The 27,850-nt window shown below is 41.9% G+C and overlaps 1 protein-coding gene across 1 annotated transcript in view; it reads left to right on the top strand.

Moving 5' to 3' along the window:
- The window catches only part of BBOF1 (basal body orientation factor 1), an 872,624-nt gene that overhangs the window by 190,923 nt on the left and 653,851 nt on the right, over positions 1–27,850 (top strand). The window lies entirely within an intron of this gene.

Consider the following 27,850-nt stretch of genomic DNA (forward strand, 5'->3'; position numbering starts at 1 on the left):
CCAATTTGTAAAAAAACATCTGGATTCTTCCATGCAGAGCAGAGGTGGCACCAGGGACAAGCATGATGAACTCACTACAGCCATCAATAAACTGACTGAACTTATCAGCTCTTTTAACACTCACATATCGGGTCTGGGTCAGAAAATTGACCATTTGGTCGTTGTTCCATTGAAACCAGCCCCAGTTATTGGTTCCCAAGACTCCCTTTTTACTATTCCATTAGGGCAAGGAAGCCCTAACCAACGGGAAAATGCCAGTACTATGGGAGTGTTTGCTGTTACACAACCAGGTACTTCCGTTTCTTCGGGGTTACAGCAACGGAGGACCCAGAAGGAGCAGAACCCTTGTTTGTTCAGTGATGCCATCCAAATGTCGAATTTATCAGAATGGATTAACAGGGACAGTATGGGCTTTGTTCATAATGGCAACCATCAGAATACCCAAGGTACTGTTGACTTTATGTGTAAAAATCTTGAAAAAGAATGTCTCAAGTTGAAAAAGATTCAAATTGAAAACCAATACTTGAGAGAATGTCTTAGGCGCGAACAAGTGCCTAAAGGACTTAGATATTGGTGTTTTCCTAATGGCTTAACTTTCAACAGTGATTTACATAAAGATCTGGTTGTTTTATTCAATCGTCAGAGATGTGAATGGTTACAATTGCTGGTTAATGACAATGAGAAAAAATTTCTTGTTCGTCAAGATTTTGTGATGCTAGTATTAAGAATGATGTTAATTTTTCTAACAAGCTCAATGAATACAATACTATTTTTGTAAATATTGACAAGTTTATGGACAAAATTAAAGAAAAGAAGAATAAGAAATTGTTAAGGGATGCTAAAGATTACGAAAATGTTGTAGCTTATCCCTTAAGTGTAAATGGCCATGTCAAAAATGGTACCACTAACTCTAACAACAATAATGATGTTTTTATTGATGAGGGTATGGTTGAATCTGAGTATCAAGGTGACAATAACCCTGGTCCCATCCCTTTAAGCCCACCCCTGAGAAGGTCAGAGAGAATTTGGCAGCAAAATCGCCAGTTCAGGAGGCCTTCAAACATTATATACCAGGGCGAACAACATTCTCATCCCCCACAGTACCAACAAGGGGGTGGGAGAGGCAGGGGGAGACGGGAGAACTGGCACTGAATACCAGTTTGTCACCTGATAGTACGAATGGCGAAGTGGAAATCATTGAAAATGACCATCATGACTTCAAAATTTACAATTTGAGCAGTACCCTGGTTACTAAAGAATGGGCCAACCTCTTTCAGAAGGGCCTTAATGTTGTGCCTTTGAGGAAATTTAATTTAGAAAAAACATTGCTTGACTTAATGCTGTTTACCAGGAAATTTAATTTTAATGTGACTCTGGGTGACGGCAATCAGGTGCACAGTACTGCTGAAACATGTAGAGAAGCCAGTGTAGCAAATCCCCCTTTATGTCCTTCAATTCAGCTGTTTCAAATATATGCTCGAATGACATCAGAGACCTCGCTAGGAAAAAATCTTGCACCATACCACATAACCTTACTCAGAAGGAAACTTCCTTACTTAATAGTATATCAAACAACAAAACCATCCGGGTCATGAAACTGGACAAGGAAGGAGGATTAGTGGTTATGGACCAAGAGAGATACTCTGACAGTATGTTAAGTCACTTACTGGGGGAAGGGTACCAGCAGGTTTCCTGGAATTAACTCAATATTGCATACAGTCCTGTTGATATGGTCCTCGTGGATTTACTTTTGAACAACCAAATTTCAGAAGTAGAATTCAACTACTGTACGCGAAAGCACCCGAGGATTGCCACTATTTTCGGGATCCCTAAGATCCACAAGAATATCTCGTACCCACCCTTAAGACCAATTGTGGATAGCTAAGTTCTTAGACATACAGTTAAAGAACTATTTAAGTTCTTTTTCACATATCATCAGGGACTCCTGGCATTGTCTCAAAAAAATAAAACAGGAATACTTTGGCAATGACATTATTTTTTCCACTATAGACGTGAAGTATTTATTTAATGTAATACCTCACACAGAAGGAGTGGATATGTTTTATGAGTTTCTATGTCAGCATACCAATTTTTCACAAACCAAAATTTTGACTCTGAGAACTTTGATGGAACTTGTTTTGGAGAATAGTTTTGTAATCTAGGAGGGTCAATTGTTCAAACATAGTACAGGTGTGGCTATGGGTGCAGCCTGTGCCCCAGTTTTTGCGAACATAGTCCTGACTCAGTGGGAACTTTCCATAGTTTTTCCATCTACAGGGATGTCATGGTGTAAGTTTTATGGATGTTACCTTGATGACATCCTGATTTTATGGAAAGGTAACCACGACCAGTTGGATGAATTTTTTTTGTTCCTCAATTCTAGCACTACATTTCTGGAATTCACTATGGAAACTCATGTTGATTCCATCAGTTACCTGGACATCAGGATTAGCAAGGATTATACCTCTGCACAATTTTATTCTACCATATATCAAAAACCAACCTATTCGAACTCTCTTCTTCATTATGAGAGTGGGCATCCTGTACATCAGAAACACTCCCTGGTTAAGGGGCAGGGAGTGAGGTTGGCCCGCATGACTAGCAGGATCAATGATTTTTATGCAGAAAGGGAAGTTTTATTGAATATGTTGGTACAAAGAGGTTATCCTGAGCAATTTGTGTTCTTGATGAAGTGACTAGGAAGAGACTTGAGGGACATTTTTATCCCTTACTAGGGATTGACATCTCCAGATTGTGTCCTCCTTTGCAGAGCAGGGATTCATCCTCTGGTCGTTTTCACCATGGTTTTATATTAACTTACACCCCTCAGTTCCCACTGATTCGGGACATTGTCTACAAGAACTGGTTTATTTTGGCAGGAGACAATGCCATAAGAGAGAGAGTAGGGGAAGCCCCTGTGGTAGTGTACAGAAAGGACACCAGTGTTAAAAATATCTTAGAGAGGAGGAAAGGTGTCAATATGGCTGAAGCATTAGGGAGAATGTCCAAATGCAAGCAGTGTACTCACTGCGAGTATATTTTGGAAGGTGACAGTGTTTTTCTTAATGGATATGGATGGGTGGAATTTCAGTATAAGTACAACTGTAGCAGTAAGAATGTCATATATGCTGGTATTTGTCAGAAGTGTGCCTGTTTTTATATAGGCAAGACCAAAAATGCCTTTCGTACACGTATTTACCAGCATTTATATGACATTAGGAAAATGTACCTAAAAAATTCACTGGCCAAGTACGTCAATACCCACCCAGGTCACAATTTTAAATTCACAGTTCTTGAACAGCTGACTATGGATGAGAGAGAGGAGGTCCTATGGATTACTGGCTTGAATACAAAGAACTGTTATGGCAATTAAGGGTCAATGCCAATATTTTTCCAGGGTTGAATTAAACGGTTTCAATAACCAGCTTTTTGAGGTTAAAAGCTGATTTTTTTTTATCTAATTGTTGATTTTTTCCCTCTAATTGTTGATTTTTTATTCAATTGTTCACTTTATGAATTTTGTCAAAATACTAAGTTTAAAGTACATGTTGAATCATGTTTTATAGTTTGTTTTTATCTTGCATGTATAATTGTGGAGCAAATAGGAAGTCTGTACCTTTAAATGCCTATGATGTTTTTTACAAATTGGTTTGTAATGTGTTTGTAATGAGTATTTAAGGAGTGGGGTGGAGGCACTCTGTTTTTTCTGAAGAAGTCAACTGTAATCTGTGACGAAAGCACTTAACAATAAATTTTATCCTTGTTTCTTGTAACACCAGCCTGCTTTGTGATTTCTCAGTTTGTGTTACTTGGTTGGGTATTTTGAAAGGTTGCCAATGTCTTTGTTTATAAGTTCCATGATAATGCGTTCCATGCCCTTGCAGATCAGGCTTGTCAGACTGATGGGACAGTAGTTCCCAGGATCCAAGGTAGATCCCCCCTTGTGGAGTGGGATGACTGTAGCTGTGTGCCACTCAGTGGGCACGAAGCCTGAGGTGAGGCTATGATTAAACATGACACTCAGGTGAGGTGCTAGTTCATTTTGTAGTTCATGTAGTACACAGCCCAGGATGTCATCCTGTCCCATGGATGCTGCATTCTTAGCTTTGGGGAGTGTGGTTTCTACCTGTGTGGCTGTGATTACCGGAATTTGACTATCTTTTGGTATTGATATGGGCCCTTTAGGGGTTGAAGGGGGCGAAGTTGGCACTAAATCTATCTGCCAGGATATTGGCAATATCCTTGGTATCAGTATATTTAATGCGATTCTGTTGTAGCTCAGAGCAGATCTGAACATCGCCATTTAGATTCTTGACATAACTAGAGAATGCCTTGTGGTTGTCTTTGGAATCTTTGGCAATTGTATTTTCGTAACTAGCTTTGAATAATTTTATGAGGGATCTCAGCTTCTTACTGAGGCTGGTAAGGGAGTTTTTTGCATCCTGGGATTTTCCTCTTTTCTGCAACAGTTTCTTCCTTCTGTTGTATAGTTTATGGCAGGAGACATACCAGATTGGCTTCCTTTTTTTGGAGGAGAGCGTCTTGGTTCTATTTGGGATGGCACAATTCATGCACGAGTGGATGTGCTCGTACAGTGCCTTAGTGTAGGATTCAGCAGTCGAACTGTCAGCTCCCGTCTGCATGGGTGCCATGAAGTTTGTCACTTCTGACTTAAGTAGCATGAAGTTGGCTTTGGAGAAGTTTTTTACTGAGGTTTCCTTACTGGGGGGGGGTGTGTGTGAATGTCAAGGGTGATTTGCTTATGGTCAGACCTGATCAATGAGGGGGTGACTACTGGTGTGGAGCATCTATCTCCTATGTTGGTAATGGCCAGGTCTAGGATATTGGAGCCCCTGGTGGAACAATGGATTAGTTGATCCAGGGCATTGGAATTTATGAATTTCAAGAACTGTTGGGAAAAGGTGTTGGTACCAGAGTAGTTTTCTCAGTTAATGACATGGTAGTTGAAATCGCGTAGTATTAGGGTGTTTGGTTGTATCTTAATATTTTCCAGTATATTTAGAAAGGTGTAGTGAGAATCTTGGGACATGGTGGGGGATCTGTAGCAAGCTACAATTTGGATTGCAGTCTTACCTAGTGTTAGTTGCACCTGGAGAATTTCAGATGCATTGTGTTGGGCAACTAGCCTGGAGGTGTGAATATCCTTGGTGAATATGGACACTCCTCCATCTTTAGTGTTTCGGTCTTGGTTTGTTGGCTGAAAAGTGTGGTAAGAGTTGTAGCCTGGTATTGCAGGGGTGCTCTCTGGAGTCTTGAACCAGGTCTCAGTTACTGCACAGATATCGATGTTCTCCATTTTAGGAGTGCCTCGAGAGAGTGCATTTTGAGGTTTAGACTTCTAGCAATTGCATTTGCATTTTGCTTAGAAAGCTGCATTTCCATCTTCAGTTGTATCCTTCTAAGAATCTCTGGCTGTCTTAAAGGCTTCATATGTCTTAGTCTCCAACACCCATTCATGAAAGTTGATTCCACCTGCCACCACCCTCTCCATTAAAATTATTTTCTCACATCTAAATTAAATTGTTTCCCTTTGATTTGCTCCCTGCACCCCCTCTTCCCATCTTCACCTTCCTTTCCAGTGTGATTTCTTTACAGATTTTCCCTTTAGTGTCCTGTGTATCTATATCCTATACCCTGCCCCTTGTTGTCCAGTGAAAAGTGATGTATGTTCCACCTCTCCCAATTGCCAGTTTCTGCCCCTTGTTGCCTAACTACTTTTCAGCCCAGACACACAAGTGTCTGCTTTGTGTAAAGGAGTGAAAAATGTTGTTGAGCCCAGACAGATGATACCTGCTGGGTTGTATTTATACACATCAAAATGTAATGTGTGCTACATTTTTGCATTTCTTTTGAACATAGTTATTGACTTTACTATCTCTTGATCTGATTGATCTCATCTTCCTCAAACTCGTATATTTTTTCAACTGTCAGATTTTCATATCTGAAGTAAAAACTACAGTAATTCTGCCACCATCATACAGCTCAACTTTTTTTGTTCAAGAATTCTGGACAAAGCCAAAATTAATGGGGGCAAAGGTACAAAATCAGGAACACTTTTTAAATATTAATCTCAGTTTATAGAACAATAGGCTTTGTATCAACATGCATTTTCTGAACAATAAAAAATATTAAACTTTTATGTCTGGTATTATTAATGTAGTGCACCCGCAGGTGTAGCTGAAGAGATATGTGTTCCTTCCTATCTGATTCTAGTGACACCCCTGTTAGGCCCAACACACCAAGGTGGCAAGAGGGACAGATTTTATTCTGGGTGACACATCTAGTTTAAAAAGGCAATAGCACAACCATAAACAAATTATTTCAAGAGTGCACCAGTTAGCAATAAGGCAAGGTGAGAATATGCATGCAACGAAAACATACAATGTTAAGTTGTCAATCTCGCCTTCATTCTTGCTGGATGGGTTAATACTAAAGCTCGAGAGCTAATTCCACCGGCTCGAGGCTCCCCTATATCCCACAATGCTAGGCAGTAACTACTCAGATCTCATTTGCCGCTATAGCTGACGAGGTGCTCTTCTACCGGCTCAGGCAGGTTAGTTTAACTTTTACCTTTTTGGTACTTCCAAAACTCTTTTTTGTTGTTTAAATATAGCCCTTTTAGTTTGTTTTAAATATTTAGATCTCTCGACCCCTTTTTTGTCGAGTATATTTTTCCCCTTCTCCCCTTATCTTTAGGCCTTCGGCCCTTCCCTTCCCCCAGTCCTTAGTGACTAATTTAGTCTTCTTGTTTTTTTTGTTAATAAGGGTTTTTGTGTGTGTGTGTGTGTCTGTGGCTTTTTAGCCTTTAGTTATTAGCTAAATAACTTTTGTATTCAGGGTGTGTCTGTGTGTTTTTGCTGTTGTCAGGCATTTACCTTCAATGTCTAAAGAAAAGGTCTCAGGCTTCAAGAAGTGTGACTCGTGCTGTCAGAAAATGTCTCTGACAGACGGTCACACTTCCTGTGCACCTGCAGGACTCATGTGGTGTCTGTCATGGTTTCAGACCAGTCCTGCAGGAGCGCAAGAACAAACTCATTTTAAGGGTTTGTTAAAGCCTGAAGGCCCCGACTCAGTCCAGTTCGGGAAAACCTTCAAAGGCTTCAAAACAGTCGACTCCTGCTCCTGAGTCGACTGTAGAAATGTCGAGCAGGTTCCGACATCGGCTCCGGCGAGCCGATGTTTTGAACCTCAAACTATTACCTCGGCTCGGCTGGAGCCAAAACTTCAACTTCGGCTCCGATACTATCGAGCCACATTCTAAAAGAGATCGAGATCCTTCCATAGGATCTACCTTTACTATTACCCGGCTCCGGCTGGCCCCATCGGCTCCGATACCATTATCGGAGCCATCTTAGGAAGAGATCCAGGTCCCCTTCAATCGGTTCCGTACACTCGGCACCAGGATCTCCTCTCCTTTCGAAGCGGAGTCACAAATCACATTAATCTCGGTCTTCCAGGTTGTCAGACCATGACTTGCAGAGGGTGGTGAGTAGACTTCTTAAGTCCGAGGCACTGGCCCAAATGCTCCATAGCCCGACTCATCAGTCGTTGGCTATTCCCGTCCCTCATTACATTCCTCCTCCGACTCGTTGGACCCATCACTGTCGGTGCGTCGGATCCGATACCATCGTTCCGTCGTCTGCTCGATCTCCTCTTTGGAGGGATCTCGCCGGGCTTCCCTCATCGGCTCTGGCATCGGACCCTTGTCGACCCGCTTTCCCTCTCGGGCTTGGCGCTGGTGAGTTCGGCTCTGACATCGGCGGAGCTGTCTCTGTCGGTGCCGGGAGGTCCTTGTCTCTTGGGCGAGGGCCTCGGACCTTGCCTGACAGGGATGCCTCGAGGTCATGCGGGCGTGCTAGAACCGGGTTCTGCCCGCAGTCAGTTCCATCAGCTCCTCCTTCTACAGTGCCTGCGGAGATTTCTGCTCACCCCTTGTCTCACACGTAGAGAACCAACTCCTCAAGTTTCCCCATTGGAATTTCCTCCTCTTCGAGGTCTCTCCTGACCCTGCAGGAGATCCCCTAGGAAGAGGCAGTGCAAGAGGAAGCACATTGACTCCCTGAGTCTATCACCTCTGACACTGACTTGGAGGAATCAAAGGGTCCCCCATTCCCCTCTGAGGATGTCTCGGACATCCTAGAAATACTCAAACAGAGGGGAAATTGGCCAGCCCTTAACCCTTCGGAGGATGAGTCAGTGTATCTTGAGGCATTTGGTTCTCGCCCTTCTACCTCCTGGGTGTCCCCTCCCTTTGACCTCCTTATGGAAGTGGTGTCAAGGAAGGCTTGGACGGCTCCTGACTCAGTGGAACCCACCCTGAGGAGACCATCCAAATTTATCACTGCTCCCTCAGACAAACAGTTTCTCTCCAAAGGTGTCCCGGTTGATGCCATGGTGGTGGCTGTGGCCACAAAGAAGGAACTAGCTGATCCTTCTGTTCCTGTCCATCCTCCTAATAAAGAATCTAGGACCATGGACAGGATGTTTTCGTCAGCGACCTTTTCGCTGAACGCCACTTCACCCATCTCCAAAGAGATTTACTCAAGGATATGGGTGAACTGATGAAGGATCCTACAGCTGAGGGGTTCAAAGACACAATGAACTCCCAGTTGGCAACCCTAAATTCAATAGTGAACTCCTCCATGCGACTGGTTTCATCGCAGCAGATGGGCGAGTAGATCTGCAGGCACAGGCATTGCCTTACAAGGCATGCCTGGATGCAACTGTGCAACTGCGGACCCTTTCAAGGCGTCCTTCACCAACTCCCCTTTGACGGATCATCTTTGTTTGGTCCACAGGTGAAGGATACATTGACCAGGTGCGAGGTGGAAGGTAAGACTCTCTCTAGTCCATTTTCCACCCCTTCTAGACCCTATCCCAAAGGTCAGAGGGAGGGAAGATGTGGTTCGAAAACAATCTCAGGGAGTCTCATCTGAGGCCGATTCCCCTCTAGAGGCAGAGGGAACAATGTCGGCGCCACCCCAGAGGCAGAGGAGGTCCGCAAAACCAGGGTAGCAGAGAGGTGTTCTCTGACAAACCCTTTCAGCACCCCTGAGGGGCTGCCCGGCTTCGGAGGCAGTCGGGGGAAGATTATCACTGTACCCAGAAGCCTGGCTTTCCCTAACACAAGACAAATGGGTACAGTCGATCATATCCGAGGGTTACAAAATTCCCTTTATTCACATTCCAACTCAACCAAAAAAATCCCTTCCAGATGTTCCACCCGGTCTAAGGGACAAAGCAGCATTGGAAGTTTCAAAGCTGCTATTAAAAAGAGTCATCCAACCAGTCCCAGCAGACCAGCAAGGATCCGGAATCTACTCCAAATTCTTTTTGGTACCAAAAAAAACAGGGGACTGGAGGCCCATTCTAGATCTCAGTCATTTAAACAAGTTTGTCAAGAAAACAAAATTCCGGATGGTCACGCTACAGTCCATCCTACCCTTTTTGGGTCAGGACAATTGGATGTGCTCGATAGATCTTCAGGATGCGTACTATCACATCAAAATGAACCGACGCTCCAGGAGATATCTCCGCTTCAGGCTGGGAGCCAGTCACTACCAGTTCAGAGCCCTGCCCTTTGGTCTCACTACAGCCCCCCGGGTGTTCACCAAATGCATGGCAGTGGTCACGGCTCACTTGAGGTGCCAGGGATTCCAGGTGTTTCCATATCTGGACGATTGGCTCCTTACAGCCACCACCAGGCATCAGCTTCTACTATCCAGAAATTTCACCATGCAAACCTGTCAAGCTCTAGGCATCTCAATAAATTTCGAAAAATCTGCCTTGTCGCCTTCTCAGTCTATTACTTTCATAGGCCAAATTAGATCATGACTCTTTCAGCAACACTCACAGAGCAGAGGGTTTTAGACATTGAACCAAGTATCCCTTCTGTTGCATTTGGTCAAAGTCAAAGCCAGACTGGTGTTAAAGGTACTAGGACTCATGGCGGCAGCTATTCCTCTTCTCCCCTTAGCTCGCTTTACATGAGGATCCTCCAGTGGATGCTCTTTACCCAATGGTCCTTTCAACGTCTCCCAATGTCCCATACCATACTGATAACTCAAGTATGCAAGAACCAACTATCTTGGTGGGTCACGTCACCTCAACTTCTCCAAGGAAGACCCTTCACTCTCCCCCCTCCAGTTGCCACGTTGACAACAGATGCCTCCCTGATCGGGTGGGGGCATTATCAGGGCAGGACAGTCCAGGGGAGTGCCACTTGCACATAAATGTCCTAGAGATGAGAGCAGTGCTGTTAGCGTTGCAAGCCCTTCACGACTCTCTTCCCAAAGGGACTATTGCAATTCTAACGGACAACATGTCCGTGGTGTGGTACATCAACAAACAAGGCGGAACCAGATCATACCCTTTATGTCGAAGCACTCAGACTTTGATCTCTTCTCAACGTTTTCTGACAGCCATCCGGAAATCCAACGTCATTGCAGACAGGTTGAGCAGAGCAATTCTCATGCCACACAAGTGGTCTCTAAAGACATCAGTTCTAGAAGAGGTATTTCTAAGATGGGGCCATCCTTGCTGCGATCTTTTTGCTACTCCCCAAAACAGCAAGTGTCAAGACTTCTTCACGCTCTCCCGTTACCAGGCCAGTCCACCAGAGACGCTCTAGTCCGGGACTTCTGTATGCTTTTCCCCTTTCCATTGATACCTCAACTAATTCAGAAAGCCATCGCATTGAGAGCGACTATGATCCTCATTGCCCCTTACTGGTCTCGACAGATATGGTTCCCCTTTCTTCATCGTTACCTTTTGGAGCAGCCTTGGCACCTGGACCCAGTACCAGACCTGATTACCCATCATTCAGCTGCACCAATCTCTGTCCCTAAACCTCACAGCATGGTTTCTCCAATTCCTACCTTAGCCAGGCTTCCCTCAATATCTCGCTCGGTCCGAGACATATTGATAGTCTCTCATAAATCCTCTACCGGAAGATTTATACTAGTAAATGGAAGCGTTTTCCCTTTGGGCATCATCGAAAAACATTGATCCTTTTACTGCATCTATCAAGTCCATTTTAGACTTCCTGGTGGAACTATTTCATTTAGGATCTTCTGCATCAACCATTAGAGTTCAGTTGGCTGCCATTTCAAATTTTCATGTGGGTGTTTCAGAATCCAGCATTATGGCTCACAAGCTCTGTAAGGCCTTCTTAAGAGGTATATTTCTTCTCAAACCTCCGATCAAAGACCCTCCACCTCAATGGGATTTAAATTTGGTTCTGGCGTCTTTGATTCTTCCCCCCTTCGAACCAGTGGCTTCATGTTCTCTGAAATTGCTTTCCTGGAAGACACTTTTTCTGGTAGCTATAACTTCAGCGAAAAGAGTATCAGAACTCCAAGCCCTCTGCAGTCGTCCTCCTTACCTAGTTTTTCACAAAGACAGAGTATCTCCGGACAAACCCATCCTTTTTACCAAAAATCTCTTCTCAAATTAACCTAAACCAGATTATTGATCTCCCCGTCTTTTTCCCTAACTATTCAAATAGATCAGAGCAAAAGCTGCATTTTTTGGATGTTCATCGCCAACTGAGATATTACTTAGACAGAACTAAACAACTCAGGAAATCTGATCAATTGTTTCTGTCATATGCAGAAGGAAGACTGGGCCTTCCAGTTACCAAAGTATCTCTGTCTAGATGGCTAACTTCTACAATTACTTTCATCTATGAGATTAGACATCAGAAATTACCCTCAAGACCTAGAGCTCATTCAACCAGGGCATTAGCTACATCCATAGCCTTTCAGGACAGATTGCCAATAGACTCAATCTGTGCAGCAGCCACATGGGCTTCTCCTCATACATTCATTTCACATTACAAATTGGACATGGTTTCCAGAAGCCGTGCCAATTTTGGTTCCACTGTTCTCAAGAGTCTGTTCCGATAGGCCACCGGGATAAGGTGCTAGGGCGGTCCCATCCAGCAAGAATGAAGATTGACAACTTAACGTTAGAAGTTATGTACCTACCATAACGTTCCATGTTAGTTGTCTTCTTCTCCTTCCCCAAGCCTGGACAGACCGACCGAATTCTTTGTGTTTCTTCTTCGAAACTTGTTACTCCATTTTTGGAGACTAGTATTGCTTGGTATAGCTACCAAACGAGATCTGAGTAGTTACCGCCTAGCATTGTGGGATATAGGGGAGCCTCGAGCCGGTGGAATTAGCTCTCGAGCTTTTAGTATTGGCAAACCCATCCAGCAAGAAAGAAGGCGAGAAGAAGACAACTAACATGGAACGTTATGGTAGGTACATAACTTCTTATTCACCCTCTTCCCAGGAACTCAACAGAAGAAGGTTTTGACATTCAGACATGCACAAAGAAGGCAATATCAATGAGCAGTAAAGCTTTATAATGCAACAATACAAACATGGAAAAAATGCAATGTCATTAGGCAATAACAGAGTTATAATACAAAAATACAGACATGAGAAAATGCAATGTCATTGGGCAGCAAAATTCTTGAAGGCAGCAGTCCTAACACGAGCAAAATGCAATGTCATTGAACAATGAGGATTTATAATGCAACAATGAAAAAATGCAATGTCATTCAGCAGTAAAGATTCTTTAAGGCAGCAGTACTAACATGCAAAATGTGGTGTAATAGAAAACTACAGTCTATTACTTCTACATGAAATACAGTGGGAGCTACATTAATTAAATGTAATCCACAAATATTAGACAAAATCAGGACATTCTGTAAAACAAGTGACAGCTGAAAGGTATGGCCACCATAATAGTGTGGTAGAAACAGAAATTACATAAATACCTCTTTTGTTGACATCTCACAAATTATTTTCATAGAAAGAATAATCTGTTTCCCTGAATTGTAAAAAAATTCTACCATCACATTTCCGATTGAAATATAGCCACATTTATTTTGTAAAAGTGTGTTGTTAAGAGTTAAAATAACAACAAAAAGCCATGAAATGCACCTTATTAAATGCAAATGTATTAGAACCTGGCACCTTGGCTATCACAGCCTTCGAAGGATTACTTGAAAGCTGTCATAGCCAAGGTGCCATGTTATTTTCAATAAATATCTAATGAAGTAAGTTTTATGGAGGGTATACAAAAAAGGTTTGCTGTATAGTGCTATTAGCACTGTGCTAAATGCAGTGCTTAAATGGAACAGGTGTTTCTGTCAATACACCGCAATCTACATTCACATGCTGCTAGTGGTGTCTGTTATGCGCAGTTGCTTTATCATTTTTACCAATTTCAAAATTGTAAACATTCGTGATTTTCAAATTGCAGTCTTCTCATCTCAGTAAAGTAAATTTTGGTTCTGTATACATTTGATCTACTGATGTAGATCCATGTATATATATATATATATATATATATATATATATATATATATATATATATATATATATACATACACACACACACACACACATATATATATATATATATATATATATATATATATATAGATAGATATGAACGTTTATTTCTGAACTTTACCATGTCTTGCCCTTTAAGGAATCTGATATTTCTGTTGTTGTTTTGTCTTTCGGCTTTTCCCGGTTAGGGGTCGCCACAGTGGAACTCCGGTCCGCTAATGATTGGTAGTTGATTTTTACATGCCGAGTTACCAGCCCTGATGCACAACCTTCAACGAAGGTACGCCCATTCATGCATGTCTCCACGCAGAAGACACTCTAGCTGAGAATCGAACTGGACAGCGTCTGATATTTCTGTAATATTAGATATTTCCTATCAGGGACTGCCTAGAGGTGTATTTTGTGAGGAAAGATACTGTTTATGAAAACTTTTTTGCATTTCAGCAAAAGTTTTGTTTGCAGAATTGTTTTATTTGGGCAGGAAACTCTGTGGGTGAAGTAGTACTTGTGTTCACATTGTGATAACTTACCTGCCATTGTTTTCTGCCAGAATAATTTTATTCTAAAGGGATTTCTAGCATGAATTTTTTGGGGGAAATTTTATGTATGTGAAAGTGTAAGTGTGCTGTTTGTGCAAACTGTTTGCCACCTTACCTTCTGACGGAGATATTCCAGCATTTTTGACCACATCCAAAGCATCCTCCATGGTAATAGCATGGATACTTACCTGCCTCCTGCTGGTCTGACTTCCATTGTTCCTAGAAAGAAAAAAACTTAAAAGAGAGCCCTGGCTGACAATGCTGTACAAGTCTTCACCTCAGCTGATGCAGGGGGGAAACCTCCCTCCACCCCCCACACCCCCCACAACTTTAATATACCACCTCCGAGATTGCACTACAGTGCAGTAAGGGGAAATCTTCCCTTCTCACACTCTATGGCGATCTCCATTCTATGGTTCGACATTTTTGCACTTCGAGGTTTGAAGTTCGAAGTATTGTGCTTCGGACTTATCAGCCTTCGATGTTATGATATAAACCCGGAATGGGGGCAAGTGTATGCTTCTGCTACTTTGATTTTCAGAATTTTAAACTGTCAGGCTCATATCTTAAGGTTTGTTCTGACTAATTGTGAAAGTAAGTATAAGGAATGTTTTATCTGCAGTTTCTTCTTGTGAAAAATCTTCTTTAAAACATTTATTTTATTGTTCAAGTCAGTACTCATTGTATACAGAGTGTGTGTATGACTCTGTTGATACTTCTTCCAGGGCTGTTGCTACTGGTACTGTTTTGAGGAGGTTTGCATGACTATGTTATCAGAACCTTTTGAATGATATTAAAAATAAGGTTTTAAATTCTCCTTAGGACAGAGATTTAGTTTTTGACCCCTCTGCTGCAGAAGTGATCAAAAAGTGTGAAGAAAGGGTTAAGCTTATATAGGGAATCTCGAATATTTTTTAGCCCTCCTTTTTCCAAGTTTTTCAAGCCATTCCCTAACTCATTATTCAAATTTGGTAAGAAACAAAATAAACATAAACAGTCTCAATAAAATACAGTTAAACAGACATTTAAGAAGAAAGGCAAGGGGGTTCCAAGAAGAAATCTGGAAACTCCTAAACCAAGTACAGTCCAACAAGTCAGAATGACTATTTAAGACACTTTGTTTCCCCCCTCCCACCCAGGCAGAACTTTTTTTCCCCAGAAAGTCTGAATCTCTATTTTTCTCTTTGGCAACATCTAGTTTCAGGCAAATGGGTTCTGAATATCATTCATCAAAGTTACAGATGGCAGTGGGAGGAAATTCTTCCTTTCCAGGGAGTAATTCCTCATCCTCCAGAGCAGACTCTTGTTTCCACCTGTCCTTCATCACATGTTTTTTCAGGGAGTGACAGAACCTGTTCCCCCTTCCAAGGTGGGAAAGAGGTTTTATTCAAGGATCTGCAAAAGATAGAAAATCTTGGAGACCAGTTCTGGATCTTTCTTTCCAAAACCTGTTTGTGATAGTGCCCAAATTCAAAATGATGTCTGATACTCACTGACACTAATCAAACTCGGTTGACTGCCTGGATGATAGAGTCTTAATTCTCTTTAGGCAGCTGTTTATTGAGGACATGCAGCATGTACTAATGGAGGCAAGAAAGCCTACTACTAGAAAATCAGTAGTACCCACCCAGGCAGAACTTTTTTTCCCCAGAAAGTCTGAATCTCTATTTTTCTCTTTGGCAACATCTAGTTTCAGGCAAATGGGTTCTGAATATCATTCATCAAAGTTACAGATGGCAGTGGGAGGAAATTCTTCCTTTCCAGGGAGTAATTCCTCATCCTCCAGAGCAGACTCTTGTTTCCACCTGTCCTTCATCACATGTTTTTTCAGGGAGTGACAGAACCTGTTCCCTTCAAGGTGGGAAGAGGTTTTATTCAAGGATCTGCAAAAGATAGAAAATCTTGGAGACCAGTTCTGGATCTTTCTTTCCAAAACCTGTTTGTGATAGTGCCCAAATTCAAAATGATGTCTGATACTCACTGACACTAATCAAACTCGGTTGACTGCCTGGATGATAGAGTCTTAATTCTCTTTAGGCAGCTGTTTATTGAGGACATGCAGCATGTACTAATGGAGGCAAGAAAGCCTACTACTAGAAAATCATTAGCAGCTAGGAACTTTTTGTAGTTGGTGACAACAACATAACCAGCACCCATTCATGGCTAGTTGTTCTCTGTTTTTAGAATATTTATGCAAGTTACAATCCTAGCCAATGGCTTTTCTTATTCCTCTATCAAGGTTCATTTATCAGCCATTTCAGCATGTCTGCCCATGGAGCCTCCTCTTTCAATGCATTCTCGTGTCACGCTGTTTTTGAAAGAGCTTTCACATTACAAAACTCCAAGAAAACCCCAAGTGGATCTTAATTTTGTGTCACAGAAGCTGATACTTTCTCCCTTTGAACCAGCTAACCTAGCTGACCTGAGGTTCTTAACATGGAAAACAGTTTTACTGATTGCTCTGACCTCTGCAAGAAGGGTATCTGAGTTGCAAGCTCTTGTGGTGAATCAATCTTACCTCATTTTCTACAGGAACAGGATTTCTTTCTGAACTAATCTTTATTTTATGACTAAAGTAGTATCCAAATTTTCTTTAAGCCAAATTATCCATCTCTCTGTTTTCTTTTCTAAACCTAAAAATGAGGTAGAAAGGATACTTCATACCTTGGATGTCCACAGACAACTCAGGTGCTATCTTAACAGAACTAAATCTTTCAGATCTTCGGATCAATTGGGACAACTTGTGTCAAAGCAGACTATTTCTAAGTGGTTGCCTTAGGCTATCATCTTTTGTTATATTCACCACAATAAAAGTATTCCAAGCAGGGTCAAGGCCCACTCTATCAGGGCCTTGGATTCACCTATGGCTTTTGGAAAGGGTTTGATTATAGAAGTATTCTAGAAGCTATTACTTGGTCTTCTATACATACTAAGCACTGTAAGCTTGAGACCTTCTGTAGGTCTAGATCAGACTTTGCTAAGACCATTCTCCTAAGGGTTCTGGAATCTTCTCCTTCCACCTTCTAAAATTTATAAGCTATGGTAATCTACCTATATAACTTAGTCTACTTACCCCCCGCCACACCTTTCAGTCTGTTGTACAGTATGTTTCTCCATCTTTTCCTTTGGCATTGGATTGTCTTGGAAAAATGGGTTCTAACAGTAGTTCAGAATGGTTGCAGATGGCAGTGAGAAAGCCGACCTCCATTTCAAGGTACCGTTTGCATCCACCAGTTCAGAATTCCATGTTCTGTCAAGTCATCAACCAAATGCTTCTTTGGGGGTCATAGAACTAGGTCCACCAAATCAGTGGGGAAAAGTTTTTATTCAAGAATTTTTCTGGTGTCAAAGAAGGATTTTTCTTGGCGATCATTTCTCAGGCTTTTCTTTCTCAACCTGTTTCTGAAAGCATCAAAATTCAAAGTGTTGACATTACAAACTGTTACTTCTCCTTTCTCTTCAGAGTTGTTTTGGTAACACTAGACTTGAAAGAAGCTTATCATCACATTTCCATTGCCACATACTTCAGACGTTTTATAAGGTTTTCTGTGTCTGGATTGCATTACACTTTGGGTTATCTGCTGCACCAAGGGTAGTCACAAAATGTCTAGCTCCTGTGATAACCCATTACAGATCACATGGCATTCACATTTTTCATTATTTAGATTATTTGCTTATCTTTGCGGAGTCCTTCTCCAAATGTAAGTTACATAAGTAAGCAATCTCCTTGTCAACCTAAGATTTTGGATCTACATTCAAAAATGCTTTTGATTCCTTTTTACAGGATTATATTTCTGGGATGCCTTCTGGATTTCTCCATGCAAAAAGAATTTCTTCCAGAAGAGAAAATGGATCTGTATCTGGAATTTTTCCTGAGTTTTTCTTGTCAGTTTCAAACTTCAGTCAGACAGGTTTTCAGGATACTAGGATTCATGTCATGTGTGATTATCATGATTGCTCCTGCAAGGCTAAACATAAGAAAAATTGAATGTTTTTTAAAGAATGTTTGGATCCCCAACATTCACACCTGTTGACCTTTCAGTTCCCAGGGTTGGGCTTTGTGAAGAGGGAATTGCATTGGTAGAGAGGCCAGATATATCTCAATCCAGGTCTTGCATTGTCTCTCACATCCACTGGTCACTCTGTAACAACAGATGGATTGGATTTTGTATGGGGAGCTGTGTCCATGGTGTAAAAATGCAGGGGTTTGGAATAAACTGGACAGACAAAAGCACATTAATGAGAAAGAGATGTTGGCTCTTATTCATGCTGTAAAATCTCTTCACTATCTGTGGTCCCCAGAGCCTTTACAGGTAATCACAGAAAACACCACTGTGATGTGGTATATAAACAAATGGGGGAGCACCAGGACATACCTTCTGTGCAGGCTGGCTATGGATCTTGCATGGCAGCAGTCACTGGTTTTGTCCTTAGAAGGCATGTCTGGCTTAAGGAACAGCCCTTGCCAGACCATGTCAAATCCAAATTATTGGATGCACCCTTGCACAAAGACAACTTATTTGGCACCAAGGCAGAGGAGGTCTTAAAAAAGATGGAAGAAAAAGCTAAATCTATGCAGACAGTTAAGGACTTCCTGCAGGTCCAGCCACCCAGGTTCAGTAGGCATTGCCCCTACAAGCACTGGTCCTTTCCTGCCCCCTCCAGGTCAGCTTAGCCCAGACCCTGGGGAAGCAGGCCCTGCAGACAACAGCCCCAGAGAATGCAGAGATCTAAGCAGTGGAGTTCCTCCTCTTCAAAACCAGGGAGTGCTAAGCCACCCCCTCATGGTAAGAACTCACAATGACTCTCCACTTCCACCCCCTTCCTCTGCCCACCTGCATTTGCCCTTAGGAGGAAAACTTTCCTTCCACGCAAGCACCTGGGCCACCATTACCAACGACCGCTGGGTCCTCAACATAGTCTCCCAGGGATACAAATTTTATTTCCACACTCTACCAACCTCAAAAGGGTTCCCAGATCTTCCCCCAAACCAGTGGGCAGAGGCCAAAATGCAAGTCCTTTCCCTGCTCTCAATGAGGGCAATAGAGCATGTTCCTGCAGAACAGATATGCCTAGGTTTCTACTCCAGACTCTTCCTGGTACCCAGAAAAGAGGGCACCTGGTGCCCAATCCTTGATCTGTCCATTCTAAATACCTTTCTGGTGATACCAAAATTCAAAATGCTCACCCTCCAGCAGCTTCTTCCTTTGCTCTCCAAGGATGCTTGGTTAGCCACCGTAGACCTAAAAGAGGCCTACCTACACATCCCAATCAGGGAATCATGCAAGAAGTACCTACATTTCAGGTCAGGATCACTGCACTTTCAGTTCTCTGTGCTTCCCTTTGGCTTATCCACTGCTCCCAGAGTTTTCACAAAATATCTGACTCCTGCCACTGCTTTTTGCAGGCAAAAAAATATTCAAATTTACCCATACTTAGACAACTGCCTAATTCAGGCAGACAGTTGGGAAACATTGCTCAAGCACCTGGCCTTTGTAAAGGACCTACTGACCTCCCTAGGGTATACTATCAAAGAAAAGAAATCCAAACTAGTACCCACCCAAAAAAATTATATTCCTGGGAGCAGGCCTCCACACAATATCCCAGATGGCATTCCTTACACCGGAAAAGAAAACCTGCCCGCCAGCCTATTTCTCTCAACTAGCCACCAGACCCCAGTTATCCGCAAGGAAAACCCTACAAGCTCTGGGGTTCATGGCTTCTTGCATTCTACTCATTCCATATGCCAGACTTCATATGAGGAAACTACAATGTTACCTAAAAAGCCTTTGGTGTCAACATTCTCAATACCTGGAAACTCTTATACCAATGATACCTTGTTTAAGGAAAGATTTTCTTTGCTGGGCAGCAGTATGCTACCACAACAAGTGACTACCCTTCTTTCAACCCCACACCACCCAGACCCACACCACAGATGCATCAGACTATGCCTGGGGTGCACAACTGGACAGCAGGTGCATACAGGGCCACTGGAGCCCACATCAAATACATCTGCACATCAACCAAAAAGAGATGTTAGTTGTCCAGCACGGACTGACAGCTTTCTGACCGCTCCTCTCCCCTGGGGCTCTAATGATCAAAACAGACAACACCACTGTGATGTGATATATCAACAAGCAGGGAGAGACTCACTCGTACCCTCTGTGCAGGCTCGCCATGACCCCTTGGCACACAGCCTCAGCCTTGCAACTACACCTGTTAGCACAATTCCTACCAAGCTCTCTAAACTCTCTGGCAGACAACTTAAGCAGAAATCATCTGGACTCACACGAGTGGCAGCTAGACCAAAGAACCTTCACCCTTGTAACACAGAAATGGGGCACCCAGAAGGTTGACCTCTTTGCTTCCCACTCCAACCATCAGCTCAGCAAGTTCTGCACCAGGGAGCCTCACTGCAAGACCTGGAAAGTGGATGCTGTATCCTTCCAGTGGGTCAACCTCTCGGTCTATGCATTTCCCCCACTACTGCTCATTACAAGGGTACTGCTCACAATAAGGGAGGAAAAACTGAGGACAATCCTGATTGCCCCAGACTGGCCACGTCAGCACTGGTACCCACTGCTGCGCAGCCTGTCACCTCTGTCACCATGGCATCTCCCTCAGATCACAACATTCCTGACCCAGAGAGAAGGAGAATTCATGCATCCCCAATTGTAGACCCTCAGTCTGGCAGCCTGGCTTATTCCCTGACCACTGCACAAGCTGACAATCTCAGCAAACAGGTTCTAGATGTTATACGTGAGGCCAGACGCCCTAGCACTAGAAAGTCTTATGCTGACAAATGGAAAAGGTTTTACACCTGGATCCAGGCTAAGGGAGCCAGGATGGCACAGCCCTCCCTACCGCTCATCCTGGATTACCTAGCTGACCTACTAAACAGGGTTCTGTCCTTTTCTTCTATTAAAATTCATGCCTCAGCTATCTCTGCTCATTTTCTCACATCCTCTCATCAAACAGTTCCTAAGAGGGGCTAACAACTTGAGGCCACCCAGAAGAGCACCTACCCCAGCTTGGGACCTAAACTTTGTGTTGGAAAAGCTCACCCTGCCCCCCTTTAAACCAGCAGCTTCAGGAGAGTTAAAGTTTCTCTCATGGAAGACAGCCTTGCTTCTGGCCATCACTTCAGCAAGAAGAGCATCCGAGCTACAATCACTAATGGCTGTAGAGGCCGTCATCATTTTCCATGCTGACAGGATCTCCCTCAGGACTAACTCATCCTTCATGCCAAAAGTGGTGTCCAGTGTGGCTCTCAACCAATCCATTCATTTGTCCACCTTTTTACCTAACCCACAAAAAAGGGGGAAAGGATACTGCACTCTCTAGATGTGCACAGACAGCTCAGATTCTATCTAGACAGGACTAAATCATTTAGAAAGACTGATCAATTGTTAGTCAACTTTGCTGCAGGAGCAGAGGGCAAGGCCATTTCCAAACAATCTCCAAATGGATAGCACACTGCATCCATTTCTGCTACAAACAGCACGGCAAACCACCCCCAAAGGGGGTCAGGACACATTCCACCAGGGCAACCTCCACCTCTGTAGCTTTCCTTATCGGGGTCCCCACCAGGAACATCCTGGAGATGGCAGCATGGACATCACTTCATACCTTCACCAAGCATTACCACCTGCCTATCTTCTCCAAATCCAGGGCAGGCTTTGCCACCGCAGTCTTGCAGGGCATTCTAGCCAGCCCTCAGTCTTCTTGACTGCCTCCACCCTTTTCTTCAGCTTTGGGAATCAACCCAAATGTGATGACTGCAACAGTAAAACAAGCAGAACATAGTACAGCTGTGTACACTTACCATAAATGTAGATGTTCAAGTGTATTCACTGTTGCAGTCCTGGTTTCCCTCCCTCCATCCCCCTTGTATCTCTCTCTCTCTCTCTCTCTCCTTACAAGGAATTTTTGGTATTTACTTTCTACTGGTATGTTCTTCCACCATAACCTAGCTCCCTCTTGGGGGCTCCTGACAGGCAAGAAAAACTGATGCAATGGCGTCGGCTGCCTTATTTTATACTACTGACGACCTGACATCAGTCCTGGAGCGACGGCAACTGACACAGAAATACTAAGCCTCTGGTATTCAGGCCGACTGAGGGCTACCCTGGCAGGGATAACCAAAATGTGATGACTGCAACAGTGAATACACTAGAACATCTACATTTATGGTAAGTGTACACAACTGTACTTTACCTAGATGTCACTAGGACAAATTATTACCCACTTTGTGGAGCCAAACTGTTTTGCATAAGATTTTACAAATATATCTATAATCTGTTGTGTCTGAGAATAAATTGTAGAATCTACACACAGTTTCTCAATTGCTAAGAAATTAACTGTTTCTTCAAGTCAAGTTTTACAACAGTTGATGTCCAGTGATCATGGAGTTATAAAGGTTAATTTGTTGCTAGATAATTCTGTCAAATTGAAATCTAAACCAATTTACAGAAGATTAATTACAAATTATATGGAAGCCAAACTCTCACTATGTAAAACGAATTAAGGTGAGGTGTTCAGTGGAAATAAAATGCAGATGGAATGTGAAAAGTTTTGAAAGAGAACTTGTTTGAGTGCAAAAAATAAAAAAAATGTTTAACATCAAGATCTAGGCATACAACATCAGAGGAATATATTTCCATGAGAGCAAGATACCTACTTAAGTTGAGAGACAAAAAATATAGGAAATGGAAGAGACGTCGAACTACAACTTTGAAAACCGAAATAAACAAGCTGGACAAACAAATTAAGCATAGCGTGAGACAAGATCAAGAACATTTTGAAGAAAGTTTCTATAAAGATATTGAGCATAATAGGAAACATTTTTATAGATACATAAGATGTGGAAGGAGTAAAAATACAAATTGCTAAATTGTGTGCAGATTCTAAAATTTATTCACAGACACAAGAGATTATAGATATATTTACAAAATCTTATGCAAAGCAGTTTGGCTCCACAAAGGGGGTGATACGTTGTCCTTGTGACATCCAGGTAACCCCAGATACTGGAATCAAATCAGATTATATTGAAAAAGAACAATGCAAACTGAATCCAAACAAAGTGCAGGGAGGAGACAGAATTAGTAATATGATCTGAGAAAACTTCAGCAAGAACTTACAGTACCGTTATATCAATTATTTACTAGGTCATATAAATATGGGAGATTCCTCATGATTGGAGACGTACTTATTAAACCTGTCTTTACGGGAAAGGGGAGTAGGATAAACCCAGAGTCATATAGACCCTTAAGTCTACTTTCATGTTGTGGAAAAATAGTGGAGAAGGTGGTATTGGATAAATTATTATCAGAACTGGATAAGTTGGGACTTGAAACCATATATCAGCTTGCATATACTGGAAATTGATCTATTACTAGATGTAACATGATGTTCTATAACAATATAATAAGAGCATTAAATGAAAAATTGTACTGTGGTGTAATTTATATAGATTTAACTTCAGCATTTGACAGGGTCATACACAAAGCACTGATCAATAGATTAGAACAACTAAGTATTGATGTAATCTTGATAAGACTGATAGCTGTATGGATTACAAATAGGACATGGCAAGTGTCATATAGCAATTGGACAGGTGAAACTATTGGTTGCAGTCAGGGTGTTCCCACAAGGCTCTGTCTTAGGCCCCTACTTAAATAAATAAATAAAGTAAATAAAATAAATAAATAAATAAATACTTGTTTAGATTGTATCTTTCGGAACTAACTTTTTTATCTGAGGTGTGCTACAGTCTATATGCAGACAACCTGAAATTGGGTAAACTGATTACATGTGTTTCATATGCGGCATGTCTGCAAAAGAACTTGACTAAATTGACCATTTGGGCACAGGAGAATAATATGCTGATAAACACATCAAAAACTAATCATATGAGATTTGGGTGACATAAACTGAAAGGTGAATATTTAATACAGCACACAGTGATTGAAACTGTAGATTCATTTAAAGACCTGGATATATGGGTAGATCCATCTTTGAGGGTTTTTTTTGCCAAATGCTCCTATACAATACTTTCTCTTTTTAAGATTTAGCTTGAGACATTTTCAGTACACCAGTTAGGTGCATATTCCAGCTTTTGTTGGAGTAGTTTAGTACTTGTGGATGACCATATCACATTGCCCAGCTTACAGTCATTGGTAAACTTGGTCAATCACACTTCTAAGGTATTGGTTTGGATGTCCACAATATAAAAGCCAAACAGAAGAGATACGATCATTGGTCTCTTTGATATTCCATTTATTAAAATTTTACATTCAGAGAGGGTACACAACTTGGTATCTGTTGGTTAGCTAGATTGCAATACAATGGACAACAAAGGGGTTTACTTTAAGTTTGTTTAGTTTTTGATAGTACTAGCGTAGGAGATAGTATCAAAAGCCTTGGTCAGGTCATGATAAGCAGTGTGCATGGAGTGACCACAATCCACAGCTTCTCTAACCTTTTCCACAATGTTTACTGTGTTCAAGAGACAAGACTTGCCCTTCACAAAACCAGCTGAGTGAGGTCTAGATCAGCTAAGTTGCCTATGTCTGCTTAAACTGAGTTTTACAATGATACATTCCATGGCTTTGCTTAGAAAAGTTTGTTTCATCTAAACCAGAAACCACATTTGTATTAAAGCTAAAGTTGCAAGCCTGGTTGTGGTTGTCCTAATTGGTGTGCAGGCATGTTGTGTAACATAAACCAAACCTACTTTGCTCATCTCAGTTTGCAGCCTGTTAAGTGTTACATTCTCTATAACTTTACCTACTTAAGAACAAAGACTAATAGTTCTTGTGATGCTTGTGTATAAATTTACCACTGTTTTTGGCAGGACAATTAAAAAAAATCTGTGAGCTGCACATAAGCCTTCTAAAATATGCAATTGTTTTTATTTAAGGATGACACCGCAGGGTTTCAGAATGTGAACTGTGCATATGTAATTGAAATGATGTATTAAACTTGTGATTTGATGTTGTCGGTTTTAATTCTATACTGGTGGGTTTGGATCCGATTCCTTGGATCCACCTTGGCCATTGCTAAAGCTTGGGGCAACCAAGAACTCTTCAGCTTTCTCTCACCCACAGTACACCAACCTCAATCACCCCACATCTCGTTTGTCACTTTTCAGTGAAAGATGTGCTTTCCAACACTCTCTACTGATATTTAGATAAGTTTATAAAAATGTTACTTACTTGCTTAATTCTGCCTCCTCTATTTAGATTGTTTTTCCTTTACCTATGTACCCCTTTTGACTTATCTTCTGCTACATTGCTTATTTTTCTTTTCCCTTTCTTGTATTCTCGTACCTCTTGATACTATTGTTAGTATCTTTCTTTAGTACTACATTTTATGTAGTTTCTGCAGTGCCATTGTTGGTAGTAGTTCTGTGCTCTTTACCCATCTCTGTTAAAAAAAAAGTAGTAGTAGAAATAGTTACATTTCTTCTCTTTCGTGGGTGTTTGTTGGCATAACAGTATGGCAGATAAAGCTCCAGCAGCCTTTAAGAAATGTACTAAGTGTTGGTATAAGCTCTGTTTATCAGATGCCCACACTTTGTGTATATTGCTTAGGACCACTTCATTTACAGGAAGATTGTTCTATTTGCCATGGGTTTAACCCGAAGGCATTAGTTGAACGCAAGAATAAACTATTCTGAAAGGTCTTCTGCCTTCATCTTTTGGAGAGGTTATATCCAGACAGAAATCTCTGAAAACAAAAACAAAATGTTCATCTCTGAAGCTGTCTTCTTCCTCCTTTGCTTTGGAGTCCTCAAAGAAGAGGTCTCACAAGGATCCAGCTTCACCCTCAGATCCAAAGAAGCTCAAAATGTCTGATCTGACTCCTTCAGGTCCTTGGAGACCAAAATTATCTGATCTGTCCTTCTCAGATCCAACACTATCTAAGTCAGATTCAGCTGTTGCTGGTACTTGAACTTTGACTCCTATTATTTTGCCAAGGACTGAGTATTTACCATCAGTGGATCCAGTAGCCTCCAGGGTACCTTCCCCATTTCTGGACAGACACAAGTCTTCTTCAGTGTTTTCCATTCATTCTTCCACAAGTCTCGCAGAGGAAGCTGTGAAAAGAGTGGTGAAGATGATACTCTTGACCAGGATAAGATGGGTGTCCCCTCGGCTCCTACCATTCTGCATCAGGAGGTCCATTTTTCTGTTACACCCCCACAATAACTTCCTCCTCTGACTCCTTCAGTGGTCTCAGAGTCTATGGATCCTAGCTGCCTGGATCCATCTGGCTCAGATCCGAGGATTGCTGTATCCTCGGATCCTGAGCTTACTCTGAGTGCTCCAATCCCATTATATCGGAGGAGCTCTCAGAGCCAAAGCTTCCCTGTCAGATCCAAGGTGTTGCAGTCGACTGTAAGGCTTTCAGAGCCATCTGTGTACCCTGGATCCTTGGGAATGATAGACTGATCCTGTCTACACAGACTGTTTAACTGGCAACAGCTCAACTCTGGTTTCCACCTTGGGCATTTTGCCTTCAGAGTGGGGGATGGCCACAGTCCAGAAGCTTGCTCTCTCAGATCAAAAGTCTTCCCTTTCTCTGGGGTGATCTGCATTTTAGGTTGTGAAGAGAGCTTTTTCTACCTTGACAGAATGGATCTGAACCCATCAGTTGAAGAAGAATGAAAATGGATAACAAAGTGGGAACATTATGATGAGTACATAACTTCTTTTTCTGTACAATGTATGAAAATGTGTGAAATAAAATGTAACAATTTTACTGTGCCTACCTCGAAAATCGAAAGACTTGGTGAGTTTCTTTTTGGGAGAAGGGTAGCTTCACTGGGTAGGCAATTGCCTAATCTGAAATCTGTAATTCATTTCATCTTTTGTTCCTGTGTGTGGGAGTTGTTAGTCAGAATGAGAATACAAACTCATTAACCAAGTCAGGACAGAAAATTGGTTTCTCCAATGTATTACCTCAGGGAAAGGTTCCAGAAAGTACCACGGACTGTGGTTCATTAAAGGGAGAAGGGTTTAAAGGATGGTGTTAAAGGTATGCCTTACATTTTGTACCCATTACAAGACACCCTTCCAGGGTTCAGATAGACTGATCCTGTCTACACAGACTGTTTAACTGGCAACCATTACCTTTATGTTAGCAATGAATGTTGCCCAGGAATTTGTTGTGTGTGGACTAGTGAGTTTAATTTTGAATTTATATTTCCACTTTTCTTTACAATATTTAAAACACATTCATTGTTCAAATAACAATTAAATTGTGTTACAACTGGTCTTGGTAGAGCATTATGGTTTGATGGCTTTATATCAATGGATCTGCAAACCTTTTCTATTCATTTGAACAGCCCTAGTTGAAAATTTAAAGCCTTGAGTATCAGGGTTGTAAGAAAACTTACCATGTTTTCACTCTTTCTTTTCAGGTATAAATATAAAAGCATATACCATTTCTCCTACTTCTATGTTACAATTCCACCATTTTGTCAATTAATAGCTTATTTTTTTCATTAAAAAGTCATTAAGCATTTCCTGTTATTTTAATTTTCTATCAACATCATTTAATGTATATAGGACCTCACTTTGCTGTTCATGTTACAAAAGGATGTTCTTTTATTTTGGTCTCCCATGGGATATCATGTAACTAGCATGGCTCCCAGTGCCCCACATTCACTCCAGGTCTACCAGCTTTATCTCCTACCCCCCAACTTCCTCTAATACTCCTGGGGATGGTTGTGAATCCTAGGGGCATCCTGAAGGCTCAACCATCTCTGCTTCCATCCTGGGGGGATTTTTTTTATTTATATGTCCTACCTACTTCTGTGCCCCACCTCCCATGTTCGTTGACTACATTCAAGGGCAACGCCCCTCTATAAACCACATCTTCCCTAATGGCGTGTCATCATAGGATGCCCTGTCACCC

The sequence above is a fragment of the Protopterus annectens genome, chromosome 6.part0, assembly GCF_019279795.1.
Source record: "Protopterus annectens isolate FY-2018-M chromosome 6.part0, PAN1.0, whole genome shotgun sequence".
In the NCBI taxonomy this organism is placed as follows: domain Eukaryota; kingdom Metazoa; phylum Chordata; order Ceratodontiformes; family Protopteridae; genus Protopterus; species Protopterus annectens.